Genomic DNA, 18,063 nt, shown 5'->3' with positions numbered 1-18,063 from the left:
GGGGGGGGGGGTGGGGGGGGGGGGGGGTGGGGGGGGGGGGGGGTGGGGGGGGGGGGGGGTGGGGGGGGGGGGGGGTGGGGGGGGGGGGGGGTGGGGGGGGGGGGGGGTGGGGGGGGGGGGGGGTGGGGGGGGGGGGGGGTGGGGGGGGGGGGGGGTGGGGGGGGGGGGGGGTGGGGGGGGGGGGGGGTGGGGGGGGGGGGGGGTGGGGGGGGGGGGGGGTGGGGGGGGGGGGGGGTGGGGGGGGGGGGGGGTGGGGGGGGGGGGGGGTGGGGGGGGGGGTGGCTGCGGGGGGGGGGTGTGGGGGGGGTGGGGGCGTGGGGGGGGAGGGGGGTGGGGGGGGGGGGGGGGTGGGGGGGGGGGTTGGGGGGGGGGGGGGGTGGGTAGTCCATAACATCTGGAGGGCTGCGAGTTTGACACCTGTCCTAGTCCTTTGAACTGGAGATCCCGGGGACTGAACCTGGGGCCTTCTGCATGCAAAGCAGAGGGTCCTCCACTGAGCCACAATCCCTGCCCAATCCATGTGGGACATCTCCTGTTCGTATCTTGGCAATGAAAATGGAAGTTTCAGAAAGACCTTTCAAAGGGATATGCTCAGAACAAATTTCTGGTACAAGCCAAAGAACAGTTTCCTGAAAGTATGCCCCACTGCATAAACCTGAGTAGGATTCTGAGAAGACTTGCTTAACCATTGCTTAGAATGGTAGGATCCACCATTATCAAAGGAAGGGATAGGTGCAACAACCACTTATAGTACTTGACAACTAACTGCACCCCACAGCTTGTAGTAAAAACACTGATTATTCTTAAAGTAATCAACAACACTATATATACATGTTCAAAACTCATACAAAGTTGCAGCAGTGAACAGACTCTACTTCAAAATAGGTGTCATAGACTTACGGTACACAGAACCAAAGTGGTGTTATAAGTTGTTACATATTTATAAGAGCTAATAGTTTTTGACCACGTATATAGTGTTGTTGATTGCTTTAAGAATAATCAGTATTTTTACTGCAAGCCACCGTGAAAAGGCATTTGGAAAAGAGTTACAAGGTGAATAGGTTAAGCAGCTGGGCAAGATTTAAAAAGTGCTATTTTAATTTTATATTTATTAATATAGTTTACACGAAACAAAGAGCCCAGCACAAGTAAAAAAGAAGACAATGATTAACATTTTATACTCTCTGCACGCTGCTACAGTTAGTAAGACAAACCAGGTGCACCTAAGCTTAGACAGACTTGAAATTTCTTTTAAAGCTAAGTTTTAAAACTGTCCAGAACCAACAGACTAAGTTTTAATCTGAAGATCAGATGGCAAACTAGGGCTGACTGGGCTATTTCTATAGCAGTGTTGGTTCCCTCAGCTCTGTCGAAACCACAGAGTCAAATCAAGTGTAGCTAGACTTAGATCAAACTTAGTTCATAGGGCTGAATCTAAAGGCTACATATTAGGCTTCCAACTCAGGAGTGTAATTTCCAGGTTTCATGGCAGAGCAGATTTATGTCATTTAATTCCCCCCTCCCCCACTTTAATCACTACTCATTCTTCAACCATCATAATGGCTGGCTGTCACACACCGTTTTATTAGCTGGCCCTCAATTACTGTGAGCGGTTACAGTGGGAGAATGGAAGTTCTGTCACTGCTATTTAAGGCCTGCAGTGGGCAACCCTCAGCTCTGGGAGCAAGACAGCCCCAGAGATGAAATTAAAGGAAGAAAGAACCCGAAAAAGGGTAAGAAGAAAGTGAGTGGAGAAACTGTACAAGTTTTCCAACAGGGTGAGCAATCCAGTGCACTTGACTGCCTCTTATTAGATACCTGCATCTCTCCAAATAAAATAGCTGGACTTATCTTAACGTGCATTAAAAATACAAAACCTGTTCACGAAGGTAAGAAAGCCAGCAGGGGAACAACTGGCTATGCAATATATGTCAGGTACAGGTTTGGGATCAGTCCAGTGAGCTCCTGGCTCTCAATGAACAAGTTCATATCCTTGAGGCTAAAGTTGCTGACCTGGAAAAGCAGACAGAACTGATCTCCTAGAGACAGCCTGCCCTGATGGTACTAACTTCTTCTTCACTGTCAGGGAGAATCAAAGGTCTTGAGGTTGGAGGCTATTGGGCGGGGAGGGGGGACTGATTCTTCAGAAGGAAACCAGATGGAGACCAATATCCTTTCATTCCAAGGATAGCTGGATGAAGGGCTCTTCATAATCAGGGGTTAAAGTTTTAAGCAATACAGAATGGTCTACAATGGGTCTTTTAACCTGACTATGACCTGTCTGCTCAGAGCGAAGGATGCAGATGCTATTCTACAATGGCCAGTAGGGAGCATTGGGAAGGAAACTGTGGACATGGTGCACATTGAGACCAGGATGCTGGAGGGTCTCTAGACATACAGTTCTTGAAGGAAAAAGGTAAGGTTGCTAGGCAGAAAATTCATGTAATCAAAGTAGAAAAACACTGTTGGATGGATGGTTGACATTTATTAGGCAGTGAGGAATGTTGTGGGAGGAACTGGCCCTATACAAAAAAGAAAAGAAAAAAGGGGGGAAAATACAGCCTTCACTTGAACTGAAACCAAACCAGTCTACTGACACTCAGTATCCTAAAGGTCACAGAGCAGTTTCCAAAGTAACCACTGAAGTTTAAACAATTGGAGAGCATCAGACTTGGGAACAGCATCACTGTGCTGCCTCCAAAGAGGCCATTGGCAGGCACCAGGAAAAAGGGAAAACTTTTACTCCTCTGGAAAAGCCTATAGCTTAAAGTGATTTTACACCACACTTTTTGGTGGTGCAAGTTTGCACCACTGGGACGGGGCATACCTGGCCTGAAAGTGCATTCTGGGAAGACCCCTGGAATGCCCCCTTTGACACTGGTGCAGACATTGCTAGCTTCCGGGTTTGGGCATTGCAGTGACCAGTGCTGGCATTCATGCCAGTTTATATAGCTCTGGTGGCACGGGTGTCAGCACATCCCTTCCGCTGCTTCCAATGTAGCTTCAGCCCTGCTTCCCCCCCCCCCCATTGCACAGTTAATGGTTCTAGACTAATTGGTCTGAGTAATCTAAATGGAAATGAGTCAGAACTTCTCAGTGAGAGGAAATCACATCTGTTTAAGAAGACCAAAGGGCTGTTGAAGGAAACATTCACCCCAAGGTTCACCAAAGGAAACAAAATACAGCTAGAATAGTGGGCATTTCAGAGATCTGATGGGATGGGCAAAAAATCAGCATGATATATCTTTTCCTGGATATTTAAAAAGGATATTGGGCTGGCATTGCTCTGTGTCAAAAAAAAAATCATAGAATCCAATAAACACTTCAACTGAACAGAGTACTAGGATCAAAAGATACCTTAACATTGAGGACCCCAACACTTGCCTCACTGAAACTGAGGGTGATCTTGAAAAGGGGAAAGAAATAAAGCAGACAACCAGAATGGAACGTTGGGTAACAACAGGCAGCTTCATCTTGCAGTTGCACTTACTGGGTTGTGTACTCATATCATGGAAAATAAACACAATGTTTAGACAATGTAAATTAGTGTGCTTTGGAGAAGTTGGTCAGTAGAACTTACTGGAGGCAAAGTGAGCTTGGATTTGGTCTTGAGTGGTGCTCACGACCTGATCTGAGATGAAAGTCTAGACTAACAGCATGAGTAATGCGAAACTCTAAGGAAACCATGAAAGGGAAGGTGGCTTCTTTGAAAAAGTCTTGCCCAAACAAGGTGAAAAAGGAGGGGTGAGGCCTCATCCCCTCTCTAGCTAGTTTATGGGCTTCCAGTATGTGTAAAGAAATTGTTATTGCTGTACATTTTTTTTTGCACTGTGCTCCTCATGCTCCCTTTCTTCTTGCCTTATCAACTTTGGTTTGTTTTATCAAAGCCTTTCTTACATGGAGTGGAGGGAGACAGCTTTCTCCACTGTCTCCCATGATACTAGAACTTACATGTACTTAACAAAGTCAAAAGACGGAATATTGATACCCAAAAGGAAGAACTTCACTCACAGTAATTGAATTTTAAAATCCACAGCCACAGGACAGTTGGCTTTAAAAGAGAATAAGACTAATTAATGACACATAGGTAGCTAGGGCTATTAGACACAATGGCTAATAGAACTTCCACGTTCATACCCAAAAGCACTGGGAATACCAGTGCTGGATGACAATTACAGAGGAGATCCTGGCCTCTGTATCCTGCTTGTAAGACTTTCAGAAGTGTCTAATTGGCTACTCTATAAAATAGGATGCTAGACTAAATGGATTGCTGACCTGATCCTGCATCACTGCTTTTATGCTTAAGAAATACAGTTTCTGTTTGCAACCTTCAACGAGCTATAAGAGTAGAAACTTTTCAGACCCATTTACAAATGCTCAATAAGTTGAGCTCAAATCAAGATTACTTCTGTTACCCTTCCTGCTGACAAGCAGAAATCTGAATAAGATGAGAAGCCTGTACAAAGTTCTAAGACTGGAAATTCAAAGGGATTTACTGAAGTCCAGCTATTGTAGAACCAGTAAATACGTGGCACCCATCTGGAACCACAGTACTCAATTCCAGATAGGGCAACAGGGTATGATGTCAGAATGCATAGTAAGTATAGAATAGCAATAAGGAAAAATGGTCCAATGTTAATGGCTAATATCCTTGGACAGGAGAAAGACTAAAATTTCTAATTTGTGGTTACTGATATCCTAAAGTAATTCCAGTTTTCTTCTTTCAGCACCATACTCTACACAAATAAGGACGCACAAATTACCAAAATCCCTTGAATAAATATCTATATAGACATATAAAAACATACAGTCGCACAACCAAAATGTCTTGAAAGAATATGCAGATGTATTCATAATCAACCACAAGGAATAGCTTCATGTATTTCCAGATCACATAGTAATGAGACTGGTCTGATCACACATTTTGGTACAACTGGTTCTGTATACACTTGCATGATGGGATCAATCGATTCCCTGGTAGTACAGATTCTGAAAATATTTCCTAAAATAATATCCCAGAAAATGTGTTTGAGGTTTGTTTCAGAGTAATGGAAGGATTTCAGTATCTGGGAACAGCTTATGCTTTTAGGGCATTATGGTTGTTACATCAAGCACCAAGGGAGAACAGGCTATAACAACTGGAGAAGAACCTCACAATTCACTAGGCCCTTAAGATACAGTGTATTGTTTCCACTCCTGCCAACACCTCCATCTCTTTTATTCATTTTGCATTCCAACTTGTGACATGGAATCCACTTTCTCTGCCTTCTCTTCCTCTGCTGCTCAAATAGCCCAGTTTAGCTTGAGCTTATCAGAGCTTGGGACATGCAACCAGTGTTAGACATGGCTGGTAACTTGTGGGGGAAACCACCAAGGAAGACTGAGGTTGCTATGCAATGCTTGTCTCTTGCCTGAAATGCCCCATGTATTGGGTCGCCACTGAATCAGTTCCGGCATTCTCTTTGTCTTCTCTTTCTATGACAAGTAGAAGCAATTAAGTCAGGGGTCCTGCTTCATCAGTTTTTGAACAGAATGGAGAATTTGCTACAAGCAGCTTATCACTAAGAGGAACAATGTCGATATATAACTATTAACATAACTATTAACTATTACAATTAGAAAAACTGCTTCGCTGCCTCTTATAACATATCCTTCTCCTTTTTCCTACTCTTAGAGAAAAAACAGGTTTGATTCCCCATTCCTCCACATGAGCAGTGGAGTCTTAACTGGTGAACTGGATTTGTTTCCCCACTCCCACATTCCTTCTGGGTAACCTTGGGCTAGCCAATGTTCTCTCAGAACTCTCTCAGCCCCACCTACATCACAGGGTGTCTGATGTGGGGAGAGGAAGGGAAAGGAATTTGTTAGCCCCACTGAGTCTCCTTACTAGAGAGAAAGGGGGTTACAATTCCAACCTGTTGTTCTTAAAGCACACACCACAGAGTCCAAAATCATATAGAAATGCATACACAATAAGGTCACCTTATCCCATCCTCTATTTTTTTATTTAGGTAAATGAACTACCTTCTCTCCATAGACCTGCTGGATCTACTCTCTTCAGTAATCTACTCTTGCTCCCATGCGTCTCCATTTTAAAGCCTTCTTCCAGCTCAATACAATGTGAGCACTGAGTAAGCCTCCAGTCCAGTATAGACATACTTAGAAACATAGTGGGGTTTACTTCAAAGTAAATCGGGCAGCGTAAAAGTATTTAAAAGCCCCTCCCAACATTTTATCTCTCCTGTCCTACCCTTTCTCCAGAGTCTCCCCACTTAAATAAGCGCCACACACCCACACCCGACCCCTCCCCTAATACCACACATTCCAGACCCCTCGACCCACTGACTAGAGGGAGGATCACTTAGCAGATTTGTAAAAAATGTGTAAAACCATGAAAAAAATCTGAAACAGTAACGAGAAGGAGATGGGCTCAAAGGCACTCTCGCACGGGACAACTTCCACATATTCTTTTCAGGGCGGGGAGGAAAAAAAAGGTTACTGACAGCCTTGCCCGAGCTGTGCAAGAAGGGCAAAATTGTGGGAAAGAATTCAGAATTTGGAGACTTCATAAAAAGAGACTTTAGGGAACTGCCTCCTGCCCCACGAAAAAGTGGAGCTATAAACTGGAGGTTTTTTGGGGGGTCCCCCCCACCCACTTGGGGAGACACTTTTGACCCCACCTGGGAAAATTTTTGAATGGGCAGCGCCAAACGCTTTCTAAGTCGCTCTGCCCTTCCCGAGGGGACCGAAATGCACCGACTACATACCTCCTGGGGGGGTGGGACGAGCCCGAACACCCTTCCGGAAGCGAAACTCCCTGGACGACCCCCGCCCCGGAAGAACATCCCCCAATCCCCCCCATCTTTCCCCCGCCGTTGCAAAACGGTCTTCGCGTCAGGTGGCCACACCCATAGGAATGAGCCCGCCATCGGGAGGCCGGGGCGGAGCCGGGCGCGGCCACTGCGCCTGCGTGAAAGGGAAAGCCTCTGTGGGAGAGGATTTTTTTTAAACCAAGGGGCTGGGACAAAGGAGGAGAAATGCAAATAGAACGTCCTGCCGCCACGTGACCGGGAGAGGCCGTGCCTACGTCTATATAATAGTGGCCCCGCCCCGTCAACTGCCCTTTCGCAGTCGGTGTCGCGTGGAGTGAGGAGGTGGCTCAGGGATGGTGAGTTGCGTCGTTGAAGCGTGTCCCGGGAAGGGGTTTCCCCGCTAATATGATTTTAGCCCGTGCTTAGGGGCAGTGGGGGATCTTTGGGGTGTGTTGTTTATCGGGAGAGCGGCATGGAGGGGGAGGATGGAGGCAGATTATTCTCCCCCCCCCCCCGCGTTCTCTCTCCCTGGCTTTTAGGCCTTCACGTTGGGTGGAATCCTAAGAGCATCAGGAAACGTAAACGCGGGGTGGCTAATTTCATATCATCTACTAAATAAAGAGATGCATTGCCTAGGAGCGATCTACAATTGCAAGGTGTACGCGCGCTTTTGGATTTGGCAGAACTCTTTTAAGTTGCATATTAACCTTATGTTGGAGGAGTGGAAGTCGTTCAGCAGAATCGTACTTAAGTGTGGGCTGGTGTGGAAAGAACCACGGACTGCCGTAAGGCGCACCAGGCTACAGAGGGTAATGGCTTTTAAAAAAAGAGAATTATTTATTTTGCACATCTAACACATACGTATTCCGATCTCGTCCTCCTTCCCCCCCTAAAATAATAATACTAAATGAGGAAAAAAAACATATACACAAACACCTACGTATATATATGGTGATCCAAACATAATTCTAACATTCTCCCAATGGCTTATTTTCAGCCACTGAAACTGCACGTTAATTTACGGAGGGGAAAAATTCTGTTAATCTTAGCGTCAGTAAGACCTCACAGGTTTTGAGTTTGCTCTATCGATTTGCAAGCTGGTTCATTACTTTTGCTTCAGACCATTGATTGCCTTAGTGAGTTAAATAAATCAGTTTCTCTAGGATGGCCAAGTACGTAAAACCTGGAACCTTGTATTTTGTTCGCGGATTGGCAGAAAAACTCCAGTTGTAGCTGGTGACTGTTGTATGGTCAGAGCACAAATCAATACCCCTGCATATTGTTTACAAGGTTTGCAGCTGAGGTATGATTTATTTGAATCGCCTCTTGCTCAAGGAAGTGGTCAGTGGGATCTCTTGTAAGGAGTGTTTAAACGCTTAATGGGATTGTGGAATATTGCTGTAAAGGGCTAATTGAAGCTTCCTGGTTAAACTGATCTGAGTGCCTGCATGTGATGAAAAATGATGTTGGTAGGGACATCTGAGTGCATGATGAATGCCAACATCTCTGAGCAGGCGCTGGGGTACAGGAATAAGTATAGAAGCATTCCCCTATTTGCTGTGTAGTTTCCTCTCATTCTCCTGTACTTTTGTCTGCCAGATACGATTTGCGTATGTATAGATACTTGAGGGGAGTCTTGTGAGTCTTTGTTTTCATAAGAGCTTTAAAGGTATTTAAAGCAATTCCCAGATCAGTATAGAGTAGGGGTGTCCAATTCCCATCAACCCCTGCCATTCCAATTCCCATCAACCCCTGCCATTCCTGGTATAGAGCATAACAATGGCCTTAGGTCAGTGCAGAAAATCCCACATTCAGTCAGCTGGATCCAGTCTGCTTTCTGCTGGGGAAAATGGATTGATGCCCACCTTCCCCTAAGCATTCTATAACCCTAAATAATCGTGGGCTTTTGGAAGGTGAGCACTGAGTTGCAAAACTAGGAAAGATCTCAATTATTTCCCATAATTGGAATAATTACTGGCTCCTGGTATTTTAAGAGCCTGTTGTCTGATTATGGCCTGGTATTTCAATAGCCCTTAGGTGGCGCTCCACCTGTAACTCACAAAGAGGTGAATGCCCAACTCTGGAGATCCTGTGGCTTGTTTCAGTTTAATCATTGGGATCTTTCTTTGATTCACCTTGGGACAAGGGAAAGAGCCCAACTTCAAATTGTTGTGATGTTTTGTGGGGCCTTCATCTGCTTTTTGGTGGTAGAGATACAAATTTTAAGATCTGCCCAATCTCTCCGGAGTATTTTCGATAAGGTCGGATAAAAATGTTTTAAATATGTTTTGTGGAGTAAGAGGTGTGATTTGTTTTCCATTTGGGGGCAATTGCATGTAAAAAAATGATAAAGAGCATATAGGGTATGATAAAAATGTCATACTGAAATAATGAATTACAAAGTTGAAGGCTTTTTGTGTACAGTATCCTTGTCTTAATTTCATAAAATCAGTAAAAGAAATCAAATGCTCTCATAAAGAACAGGGGAAAGAATCCCTAACTTCTCTTTATTGTCTTTTTTTGCAGCCTTATGTGATCAGGACCATGTTATTTGCAAAGGTAAATTCATTTCTTACATTGTTGCAAACTGAAATGGTTTAGGAGGTGATCTCGAAAAGATAAGAAGTCATATTTTAAATGCTGATTTACATTGTGCCACTATGATGACACTTATTTGCTACTCTTGATCAGTGGAATGATGAGAATATTTAACCACCTTTGTTAAAAACTGAGGCACAGTAAGCTTTTTAAAAGTTACCTTGAGTCTTTGATTTCTTCTGTGCAGACTATATAACTTGTACTGGTTTTCTCATAGGTTTTTGCAGTTGGCTTGATCCTTATGAAAGTCGAAATTCCTGGTAAGGTTAATTTCCACTAAACAGATTGAGTGGGTTTTTAGATGGGCTGCATTTTTTTAGCATCCGCTCCAGAAATGACTGATCCCTGTCGAAAGGTCTCTCTTACTTTTCTTGACAATTAGTTATCCTTGCAAGAAACTTTAAAGGGAGTCCACTACCAATGGGGCTTGCATATGATGACTGCATAGTTCAGCGGATAATCTGTGATGATCTTTTGTGTCTTTCGCTCCTATCTGATGCATCCTCATTGGAGTTCAGAGTCCACCATACCCATTGCATTGCTTATAAAGTAGTTGCTGCTTTCAGACGCCTCTTTTTAAGCCTGTAGGCACTTTTTGGGTTTTCTCAGATTACTCTGTTTATTCTCAATAGCCTGTAAAATAACCCGCAAAGCGCAATGGCTTGGTGGACTTAACTTTGGGATTTTGAGAGGGGCTGGTGAGTGCAATCACAAAATAGCTGCTGTGGGAGGCTAAGGCAAACTCCACATGGCTTCTGCAAGAGCAGGCCCCAAACGTAGCACCTCACTTTGCTAAAGGATCCAAGAAGGGGAATAAAAGTAAATAAAGGAAAGCTGGCGTGGGGAAGAGAGGGAGTTGAAAGAAAAAACGTCTGAAGGGGAGATAGAACCACATGCTCACGTGCTTAACAGTTCTAATCTTCCAGTGATTGCTGTTGTAGCCTTGGAAAACCCTTTCATTTGTATGAGGACAGCCATTAACATGCTTTGCCTTACAATAACTCCTCCCACTGAAGAGTGCAATGGTTATCATGGTGCACAAGGGTGCCAGGTTGAGAAACCTTGCATTAGGCATAGGTGTCACACTCGGGCCCTCCAGATGTTATGGACTGCAGTTCCCATCACCCCCTGCCAGCTGATGATGGGAACTGTAGTCCATAACATTTGGAGGGCCGCGAGCGTGACACCTGTGCATTAGAGTGTCTGTGCCTCTTTTTGGGGGGCACTGGGTGAAAAGGTCACTTCACTCCAGGCTTTTTCTTAATCTAGTAGAAAAATATTGTGTTCTTACTGATGAGCAATGCCAATATGAAAACAAACGTTTGTTATAAAACAAAGAAGGCTTATTTGTGTACTGTTAGCATTTTCTACCCATTAAGTGCACAGAATTGCTAATGGACGCTTGATCATTTTTGTAATACAGTTAAACTTTTCTTACAGGTTCTTCAGTATGGCTCAGTCCTGGATGATCAAACAGGTATTGTTGGTTACATCTTACATATAATGAGCTAGATAATCCCAGATTTTAGTACCTTTACGATACAAATCATCTCATATTGGCACCCCTGTTACGTCACGTGCTTTAGCCCAAATGATGAATTGTAGTGTTTGGCTCCTTGCTAGTTCAGCCTGCGGCAAAGACAGATGCTTAGTTTTGAATAAGCTAAATGTAAAAGAGTAGCCTGTTACAATATTGCTCGCCTCAGTAAAACTTGAAGCCTTCCTTTATTTGAAAGTGGCTTCTCTTAAGTTGCTACTTAAAAGTTGAAGGAATGCTCTTTCAGCTTCAGAAACTTTCTTTTGTCTAAGGCAAGATGCTGCCCAATGCATATTTTCTGGCTAAGATACTGCCTGATGTATAGTTCTGGTTGTCAGATACCAGGGATACCGGATATGTGCCTTTGGGGCCTGGTATCGACTGAACTTTGCCCAAGAATGTAAATCTGGTCTAGCTTTCGCTCCCCTGATACTGTCTTCCAAAGTGTGAAGATGAAATCAGCAATAGGGAAGCTTACAAAAAAACCACTGCTAGAGACTTCACTAGTTTAGGGATAGTTTAGATATACCATTGTGAGAATCCTCTTCGAACAGTGTTGGATTTTGAAGGCTGCAATCGTCTTGATTTAGTTGTCAAAAGGTGCCCAAGTAAAATAAATTAACTGATGTGGACAGATTAGAACAGGAGCCGTTTCATCTGTACTAGGGTAACTGTGACTTTGGGGTGTAGCATTGGCGACAGTCTCCTTGTCTCCACTGTACATGATGTTGAATCAGGTCTCTGATCCATATGAGGATAATTGAGTCTACACTGATACAGTGGAAGTACTGTAGCTAAAAAAGAAAATGTGTAGATTAATTAGAGACTAATTAAAGTTGTCTTTTTGTTGCAGGCCATTCTGACCCAGATAAGTTGAAAGCAAGAATTTGATTGACAGATATGATCGGAAAAAGGTGAGTTTAGGTTGACTCCAAAAAGAAAAGCTTTGTAATATCTTTTACTAAGAACAGTCAAAATAATACACTCTTTATGGGAGCTTTTGAGTTCTCCAGAACTGTTTTATCAGACTGGATGTTTTGGGAGGAGGAGAGAGAGAGAGCTTCAGGCCCCGATCCTCTTATTTGCAATTCCTGTGGATCTTGGGTCAGTAGTTTTAGGACAGTGGTTCTCAACCTGGGGGTCGAACGACCCTTTCACAGGGGTTGCCTAAGACTCTCTGCAACAGTGTTCTCCATCTGTAAAATGGATAAATGTTAGGGTTGGGGGTCACCACAACATGAGGAACTGTATTAAAGGGTCGCGGCATTAGGAAGGTTGAAAACCACTGTTTTAGGAGGCGTGAATTGGGATTTACTGATCAGCCTTCTGCCCACTCAGAATATTATGATAAGACTGGATAGATCCCGAGCTGCACTACATCTCCCCTCCCCAAGAAAACCTTGAAGCAAGATTGATTTTGCTCTTCAAAAGGTGCCCCACGTTGGCTGGTTATTTTTTGAATGCCACTTGGGTAGGAAACACCAACGCTGTTGAGGTTCTGCCTCCTATGCAGCATTTAATGCAAGCAGCCTGTGTGATGAGTAGATTAAAAAAAACCCTGACTTGAATCATGAGGGTCTGTAATTAGCTCTATCTGACTTCAGGCGTCTGCTTGCACTTTCTTGTCTATTTGCTAATTTTCTTGTGACCTGTTGCTTAAAAAACCCCCAAAATGTTCTTTTCTCGATTTCAGGTGACTGGAAGTTTTTGCAGTTATCATTGGAAATGATGGTGAGTCACTGCAGAACTTGTTTATTTTAAATTGTACTCTTTTCTCTGTGAAAGAGGACAGGGGATTTGTAAATTAATCCACCATTTCCTGGCCCTTCTTTGTTCTAGAATGCTCCGTTTGGGTTCTAGTGCATACCTAGTTCTGTCCTCAAGGCACTAGGACCCAAGCAGACCATTCTAGAACAAAGAAGGGCCAGGAAATGATGGATTAATTCACAAATCTTCTGTCATCTTTGTGTGAGTAAAAATATAGGAACAATTACGAATGGTATAAACAAGCCATTATTATAGCTGATTCTGGACCCACATACATTTTTAGAAGCAATTTTTAAAACTGTGAAACCCCCAAATATTCCCTGTCGTGATTATTGTACAAATGTACCACACCATCAAACAACTACTTGATACTGAATTGACAGACTTGTGCCCCGGAGGGGAGGAAGCACATAAGAATAAATCAGTAGTTTTTTAATTAGGATTGTGTTTTAACATTGTAAATGTTAAGGATTGGGATGGTGTTAGGCAGTTAAATAAATGGTTGTGGGAAATGGTCCAGCAAAGCGCTCCTGGTCGTAGCATTTTTGAAAGGGCAAGGTAATAAACACTTGTGCCCATTCAGTGTGGCATAGTGCTGGAATAAGCCACTGCAGCTCTGGTTGTGTGGGGTTAGAGTTAGCCTTCCTTTAATTCAGTTCAACCTTTGCTTTGCTTGCAGTCCTGTTTCTTCTGCACTCCACTTGCATCAAATGTGGCCTAGAAGTACTAGTGTGCTGTCTGTGGAACCGTTCTGGGGAACATGCTTGCTTGTCATTATAGGGGATTTTTAGACTCCAGTAAGCAGGGTTCAAAATGATGATGATTAAATGTCTGATCCGAAATCAGTATGTGGATTAATCTTACTGAACGACCCTGTAACTTCTGTCCTTTTTTTTCAGCACTAACTAAATTAGTCGCTTAACATTGTGAATATAAAGAGCGAACTAATTCTTTGATCCTTGATTAGGTTCCAACAACGCAGTTCCAAATCTGGTAAGAGCACTCTTTTGAATTTGTCCTGTAAGAGGTTGTTTGGAATGTACGTGTAACCAATGATGAAACTAGATTCTGCCAGATGAGAGCCCATGATATTAACCTTCTACCGTTCCATTTACTGAGGTTACAATTTTGAATGATCAGCCACTTTCATAAGATTAGTAACGGTTCGACCTCGTGGGTTGTTATCTTGTCCATATCCCTGTTCTGGCCAAAATGCTTTTCTGCTGTGAATAACTTCCAGCTGAAATTTGTGGCCTGTCTAATCTTGGAATAAGTATAAAACATGTAAGCATAGCCTTGCTTGGAGCTTATGATGTTGAACCAGGGTTGTTGACCAGTGTTCTAACTCCTTTTTATGTGTGTGTCTTTTAAAAGTAGAAATAGAAGCTGATTCTCCCAGTAGTCATCCTATCAGGAGAAAGGTTAGTAATCGGTGCTTATTAGCTAACTCTGTAAGCTTAGTTTGGGTGTGTTTCTAGGAGGTGGTCTGTGTGTGGGGGGGGGGTGTTAAGGTATCTATGAAGCTATAGCTTAGTAGTAAGGTATTTATTATTTAGTAGTATTCTTAGTAGTAATATGTTTGTCATTCAGAAGGTCCCAGGTGCATTCATCTGCACTTGTAGTTAATCTTGGTTAGCTGGGCTGGGAAAAGACTTGAGAACTGCTGATAATTGAAGTAGGCAGTACAGAAAGGGATCCACTTTAAATACCCAAGGTTGCTATGCTGGGCAGGATGGGAATGGCACAGACAAAACCCATGTTTGATGATGACCCTGGCAAGAATTGGGGGTGGGAGTGAAAAAGCTGGCTGGATCCAACCCTGTAGGTGTATGTAAATTTGCATGTCCTTTCCCAAAATGCCAGACACCACTGAAAATAAGACTTTGTGAACAAGGAAAGCCAATGATGTCTTAAAGAGTAGTGGACAGAATGGTTTTCTGAAAACAACACACTGAGGCTTTCTAGGGATAAGTGGTGCATGCATGTGTGCAGTGTATTGTCATTGGCACTGCATCGTAGTTTGTTAGGAGCAATGTTGGATGCAGTCAGCTTCTAGGTGGCATGAAAATGAGCAGAGGTAACTGGGTCTCCTCTCAGCACAAATACACGTTTTGAAGCCTGTAACGAAATGAAATAAAAATGTTAAAGGAACGATGCTTAACCTGAGTAACCTCTCTTGCAGAGTCATGTTTTATGGACAGAGGAATGATCTACTTTTGCAACTAATGGGTAAGTTATAGCAATGACACTTTGATAGTTGCTAGGCAGTGAGTGTAGCTATAAAGTGGGGCTGGGCTGGGTGTGGGAGAAGAGTTCCCATTCATTGGCATCTGTGCTCTGGTGTGGTCACAGCGTGGCCTTCCCTGCATTTTTGTAAAATGCCCACGTGAATCATGAGAAGAATAGATGTCAACATTAATCCTTACTTTATAAGTTAAGAGATGCTATGGGTTAAAGGCCATAGGCAAACTCTTCCCCCGTGAATAGGCCAGTTTACCCTGCAAGAAGCAGTCTGCTGTATTAACAGGGCAGTCTCTTTTTGAGGATAGGGAGAATGCCTTTTGCAAGATTTCCCAGCTGTGTAATTGCATAGAAAAGTCTGCACTATCTGAACATGCTTGTCATCCCTCCTTCCATAGGAAGCACAGGGAAAAATCCTCTATTAATATTATGAACTAGATCAAAGACAGTTACTCCTGATGGCAGATATTTCCATCAGTGGGAACAGGTCTTATCTCCTCATGCAGTGCAAAATGCTCTTTGATGACAGGGGACTTTGGGAAACAGTATTATGAGGGTGAATTGGTGACACACCCCTGCTCCACTAATGGACAAATGCTGCTTTATTCAGCTTGTTTGAAGGCACAACTTCACATGCAGTTATGTGAATCCCCCACCCCCACCCCTGGGTCTGCCTGTCATCTCTTCTACGCTTAATTGGTGGATTCCAAACAGAAATGGAACATGCATCCCTTCCCAGGGGATGTATATATTTGTTGTGTACTGTTAATGATGACATTGTACAGAACAATGGGAATCTCTCTGAAAGGGACTGAAGATAATTCTCAACTGAAACAGTACAGAACTGATGCCTTGTATCTCTGTTGCTGGGTTAGAAACTTTCTCAGATAAAGTTATTTTATTACAGATTCAGCTGCCCAGTATTCTGGAGGAGGTCTTTCTTCTGCTTGAGGTAAATGCTATGAAATGTGCTTTGAAAGCTTACTACAAACAGTATGGGGCCCATTGAAAATGGAACCTGTGTTGCTGTATCAGAGCACTAGTGTTTTATTGTGCTGATGTGGTAGATTACTGTAAACAAATGGAAGCAAATACTTGATTATTACAGCCGTGAGTCCATTTCTGGATCTTCTCACCCTCATGGTAATTAAAGAACTTGAATGTTAAAGCAATGATCAGCAGATACAATGATGACAACATAGTTCAGCAGATGAACAGTGGTGATCTATCTTTCGCTCCTATCTGATGTATCTGGCTGCAAGCTCCTTAGACAACTAAATGGTATTGTATTTGCATGTTCTCTCCTGGCTAAGCTCTGTAAGACTATTGAAATTTATCCTTGCAGTCTTGCAGAAGATATAAAGAGCCACATATATTTGCCCTTTGGGGTTTGTGGCAATAAAAATATCTGTTGATAAGAAACAGTAAGGTTGCATTAGTCATCTTTGGCAAACCTCAACTATAATTAATAAAATTCAGCAAGGGAAATTGAGACTAGACAAATTCAGCAATAAATCTGATTCCAACTGAAACGCTAAGCCATCCTGGTTCTGTATGACGGTGAGCTCCAGCAGTGATTTGTTGATCTGTAAGACCATTTTATACAAAACATTTTATACAATTTTATACAAAACATTGACTCAGGGAAAAAATGTAGATTCAGAAATTTGTTCTACCCTTGCTACTTTAGAATCTTCTCCATGAAGTACTATGATTCAGTGTGTTCTGGGATTATTTATTTCATTTCCTTCCTCCCATCTGCATTAATGCTTCTCTCTCCTAGGTGGTTAACTTGAAAACTGGCAGGACTTTGACAGGTACGTGTGGTTTTTGTGTGTGAAATACTAGGTTGAGATTTTAATGGGAGTGGTAAAATGATGATAACTTAACCTTGAACTCTCTCTCTGATATGTGATGGAGAATCTAGGGTCTGATCTCTTCCTTTTCCAAACTGTTCTTCATTTAGAATGCAGCACACAGGTTAACCGTTCTTCCTTATTCCTCCCATAGGCATGAAGCTACAGTCCTATCCGGAAGAATTGGGTGTAATCAAACAGTTGAAAAGTTAAATCCAATCCTATGATATTTGGCTAATAAAATGATTCTTTGAAACCATGTTGCTGTTTCTTGGCTCTTTTTATAGTGTGCCCAAAAATGCCCAAATTTAAGCTGAAGGAGAGTTTCGCGATCAAATGATGCTGTGACAGGAAGGAGGCTGTCTGATACACAAATGTGAAATAGTCAGCTGTGAGAGTCTGAGGGCTGCTGTAACATACTTAGACAACTCCTGACATTTCAAATCTGCCCCAGGAGGAAGCAGAATAACTTTAGCTGTACATCAGGAGGCTAGAGTGACAATATAGGCCCCTGTTGTGATAGTCTGATGTTTAGTTTCTAAGGAAAGGCTAAATAATATAATTCAGATGAGGTAAGAGCTGAAAGTCTAATTCTAAGAAGGTACTTCAGACCTTGCTGAAACCTATGCCCGCTAAACTGTTAAAACAATTCTCAGCAGTTTATTATTCTTGTTGCTTCTAGGGCTTTGGTGTCCTGTAATAACCAACATTATCTGTTAGCCCTGAACTGTATGCATACTCACAACTAAGGCTTTTACGTGTATGACAGTATTTTTACTTCAGGGAGGCAAAGGGTTTTTTGTAACAAGCATACCCTCCAGCCCCCCCAAAGTTTATAGGATTATGTGATGGAATAATACTGTAAAACTAGCAGAGTCACACCTACATGGTAAAAAAAGGGCTTTTATCAAATGGTCTTTGATCCACCCAGATGGGGAAACCAAAAGGCCATAGGAATGTACCCAGGACAGGAAGATGCCCAAATAAGGCACTTCAAAGGTTGGGGACCGCATAGCAAAGATGGAAAGTTTTCTTGGAGAGTAAGAGAACAAAGCCTGGGTGACTCAACCATGGGCTAAACTAATGGAAGCACCTCTTGGCTGGACGTCCCGAGAGATCCATAAGACTGTGTTCAGCTGAGCCATTTCTCTTATTGCATTTATGTTTTATTTCTTTGTTTTGAACTTTTACAATAAATCTTTGAGAAATCAGCTGGCCTGGAGTCATTAGGGAAAAGAACCTGAGATCAAGG

The 18,063-nt window shown here is 43.0% G+C and overlaps 1 long non-coding RNA gene and 7 other non-coding genes across 11 annotated transcripts; all 8 read left to right on the top strand.

Moving 5' to 3' along the window:
• Nucleotides 1-6,963: 6,963 nt before the first annotated feature.
• Nucleotides 6,964-17,070, top strand: LOC125433762. 4 transcript variants are annotated; one of them, XR_007244663.1, is made up of 12 exons: nucleotides 6,964-7,168; nucleotides 9,339-9,371; nucleotides 9,628-9,670; nucleotides 10,851-10,887; nucleotides 11,801-11,861; nucleotides 12,641-12,678; nucleotides 13,614-13,707; nucleotides 14,089-14,135; nucleotides 14,897-14,943; nucleotides 15,863-15,907; nucleotides 16,739-16,772; nucleotides 16,966-17,070. It is a non-coding gene; the product is annotated as an uncharacterized LOC125433762 (long non-coding RNA). The 4 variants fall into 4 exon arrangements; XR_007244661.1 differs by having other exon boundaries at nucleotides 6,968-7,168; nucleotides 14,092-14,135; XR_007244664.1 differs by having other exon boundaries at nucleotides 6,969-7,168; nucleotides 13,682-13,707.
• LOC125434082 lies at nucleotides 8,252-8,331 on the top strand. The gene has a single exon (XR_007244724.1). It is a non-coding gene; the product is annotated as a small nucleolar RNA SNORD74 (small nucleolar RNA).
• On the top strand, nucleotides 9,835-9,915 carry LOC125434084. Its single transcript, XR_007244726.1, has one exon. It is a non-coding gene; the product is annotated as a small nucleolar RNA snR60/Z15/Z230/Z193/J17 (small nucleolar RNA).
• On the top strand, nucleotides 13,523-13,585 carry LOC125434092. Its single transcript, XR_007244734.1, has one exon. It is a non-coding gene; the product is annotated as a small nucleolar RNA SNORD78 (small nucleolar RNA).
• On the top strand, nucleotides 13,762-13,836 carry LOC125434081. Its single transcript, XR_007244723.1, has one exon. It is a non-coding gene; the product is annotated as a small nucleolar RNA SNORD47 (small nucleolar RNA).
• LOC125434093 lies at nucleotides 14,612-14,673 on the top strand. Its single transcript, XR_007244735.1, has one exon. It is a non-coding gene; the product is annotated as a small nucleolar RNA SNORD75 (small nucleolar RNA).
• Nucleotides 15,716-15,794, top strand: LOC125434075. Its single transcript, XR_007244718.1, has one exon. It is a non-coding gene; the product is annotated as a small nucleolar RNA SNORD79 (small nucleolar RNA).
• LOC125434085 lies at nucleotides 16,135-16,209 on the top strand. The gene has a single exon (XR_007244727.1). It is a non-coding gene; the product is annotated as a small nucleolar RNA snR60/Z15/Z230/Z193/J17 (small nucleolar RNA).
• Nucleotides 17,071-18,063: the final 993 nt, after the last annotated feature.

This window comes from Sphaerodactylus townsendi, linkage group LG05, assembly GCF_021028975.2.
Source record: "Sphaerodactylus townsendi isolate TG3544 linkage group LG05, MPM_Stown_v2.3, whole genome shotgun sequence".
Lineage (NCBI taxonomy): Eukaryota > Metazoa > Chordata > Lepidosauria > Squamata > Sphaerodactylidae > Sphaerodactylus > Sphaerodactylus townsendi.
Note: the sequence above shows the minus strand (reverse complement) of the source record. Positions and strands in the feature narration are given on the sequence as shown.